Here is a 3081-nt window from a genome sequence, read left to right as displayed (position 1 = left end):
TTCAGGAAAGGATTCCCTACTACAATCTAAGTATGACACTCTGATACATCCTTTATGAAGTAACTTGGATTCGGAGAGTAGATATCTAGGAATCTATATTTTTTAGGGAGTTCAAGAAATTCGTCTTTTTTGTAGTTGCAGGAGCTAGAGTGACCTATGACTTTTATTCTGTCAACCGGAAGGAGCTTCGTAACTTCCCCATAGATATACTGGTTTAGTTTGATATTCTTGCCTCTAGTATACAGGGTTGAGTTTAATTGGCCTCACGAAATAGATAGAACTTGACAACTTTAAGATCTTCCATCCCTTTTACCATTTTCAGATTATTTTGAAGATAAGCTAGATGGCTTGCATCGATATAGCAATATCCTTCGCTAATCATCCACCCTCTTTCACAATATAGAGACAAGGGGTTGTACAACTGATCTAGTACCCGCATCATTTGAATTCTCCAGGCAAAACTAGATGAATGCATAGTTGACATAAACATTACTCGAAAGATCAATAAACGCTTCCAAGATTCGTTACTCTGCCATAATTCAAAAACATACATTTAATAAAGAGAAGAAAGCATGTCCTAAGCTATGCTTAGAAAAAATATTTTTCTTAAGCTTACGTCGTAATCTATACTAACGTGCACTCTGATACCAACTGTGAGATGTCTGCTACTCTCAATCCACGGCACACCTTTTAGTAGTCCATCAGTAGGTTTTTCGAAAATGATGCTGCCCGGTGCTCCCTTGGAACATCACGGGGTTTGTCACTTAGGCCCTATTGAGTCTACTTCGCAACGGGAGAGTTCCGGCCGAACCCATTAGGATCGACCTAAAGTTTTGGGTTTCTAAAATCGGATGGGTCTCCTAGTAGCCAGCTAGCATCAGCAATTTCGAGTCCCACTTTTAGAGGATTACTCGATCTGAAGCGGACTTGCCATTGCACTTGGTTCAAAGAGAATGGGAGATAGCGAGGAGTGCGGTACGTCAACCCTCCTGCCCATAAGGCAAAATCCCATTCAGGCCCCCTAAAACAATGCAAGTCGGTTCTACCTAACGACTAGTTGGTCAATTTACCGTCTTCCTATTTCTATTGCTGCTTTAGAAAAGCTCTCACCTAATCGGGACCACCCTACCATTGGACGGACCCATCGGGGGTTACGCCCACTCGCTTTCCTCTGATGATGGGTTATCTTTAGTTTTTTAATTACCTACAACACATTTATTGGAACATATACAACCAGCTTCCTTAATTAGTCCATTAAGTCATAGGTTCCTTCACATAATTTATCTCACCAACACGCATACAATTCGAACAGTAAAGCAAACTTCTTTATTATATTGGAAGCTTATTACAATTTCCATCTTTCCGTCCTAGCAGAAGATACATAGAATTCCATAAGGATATTCTGTCCACCAAGATTCCACCCTCATAACTAGTATTTAGGGTTCCAGGATCCCATCTTGGGCCAGGAAGGGGCTCGTTAGATTCTTGGAACAATGCAGGATTATAGCCAGAGCCCCCTCTGGCACCTACAATTCCTACTGTCCGAGACTATCCCTAGTGACAGACCTTTTGCCTACGGAGCCGGTCCAAGCCTCTCATAGCGATAATCATGACCCCCTTGGAGTAGGGTCTCACCGCTAGCTTGGACGTAGCCTAGTGCGATCCTTCCTTTTATTCTGTTTGACAATAATTTCAATCAGAGATCTAGACTCTAGCAAACACAAATAGTCCTTTCAAATGTATATCAAATGATACGATGACAATCACCCCAACATGTAATTCGCAGCTTCACATAGCCAAGGTAGAGCTTATCCTAAGGTAACCTTACATTCTAATGAGGATTCTCCTCCCCATAAGGAAGTGTTGAGTATATCTCTTATAACATGTTAAGCAAGGCATGAATTTTCCGTTTGGGTTCACTTATCCAACATAAGCAAAATTCCTTAAAGAAATATATTGTGTCAATAACTCAACGAGATGACCTATAGGACTCTTAAATAGACAATCAGTTTCTATAACCATCTCTAGATAACTCTTAACCTTGTTACATTTGACCATAACTATATCGAATGTGCATAAAGACATATGTACAATAACCTTTGGCAATTAATTCTAACCTCATTCTATGACTTCAAATCTCAATTAATCTAGCTGCAAATCATAGTGATTAATTGTTTATTCTTGTACTAATATGTTTTCTAGATGAGTTATCAATTTGTGTAAGCGAAGAATATGGAAGCTAATATCTTATGTATTATCTTATATAGCAAAATAATAATCTAGTAATGAATAACCTAGTTTGGCAGCATGAGGACATTAGGAACTTTGTCTTTACTCGCGCTCGCATTAGCCACACCCAATGTTCTGTTGGTAGTGGCAACTCCCGCAACCTCAGGCACACCCGTATGCAATACCCGTTGCTTGACCAATTGCATTGGTCTCCATGGGTTTTCCACTTCGTCACTTTGGAGCCATTGTCCACGAGTGGTTCGAGAGATAGGGAAGGTGGAATAGATTTGAGATGAGAGAGCATAAGAGAATATGGCTTAGTTAAAGATCGAGACAAGGGATTTGAGCTCTCTCTCTCTCTCTCTCTCTCTCTCTCTCTCTCTTTCTCTCTCTCTCTCTCTCTCTCTCTAGCTTCTTCTCATAGCCTCTTGAAGGAGTATCCTTCTTTCTCTCTTTCTCTACCTCTCTCTCGCAGCCTCTCGGGGTCTTCTTATGTCTCCCTAAGTGCCCCCCATACCTCTTATTTATAGTGAATTGGAGAAGAAGGGTTGTGGCTGAGAAGAGGAGCTCTTTGTGGAGGGGATCTTGGAAAGATCAGTGATCTGATGCTCAGATCATAAATCTAATGGTTCCATTGGCTCCAAAAGGGGGTAAAACTCCAAGACACTTGGTTAAAAAGCTCTTGGTTCACTTATTCTTCTTTTCTCTGTTTGAAGTGTTGTCTACTACCTGTAGACTACGATCGCGGCACATATGATTTCGCCAGTCACTCTTCTTTATTTTTCTTTTTATAAAATCTTCAAACTAACTAAAACATCACTTATCTTTTCTTTTAAATGACATCTAGTTCTA

Source organism: Lygodium microphyllum, chromosome 5 (assembly GCF_053477565.2).
Source record: "Lygodium microphyllum isolate KBCC chromosome 5, Lygodium_microphyllum_v1.1.10, whole genome shotgun sequence".
Classification (NCBI taxonomy): Eukaryota; Viridiplantae; Streptophyta; class Polypodiopsida; order Schizaeales; family Lygodiaceae; genus Lygodium; species Lygodium microphyllum.
This window is presented reverse-complemented; position numbering follows the sequence as displayed.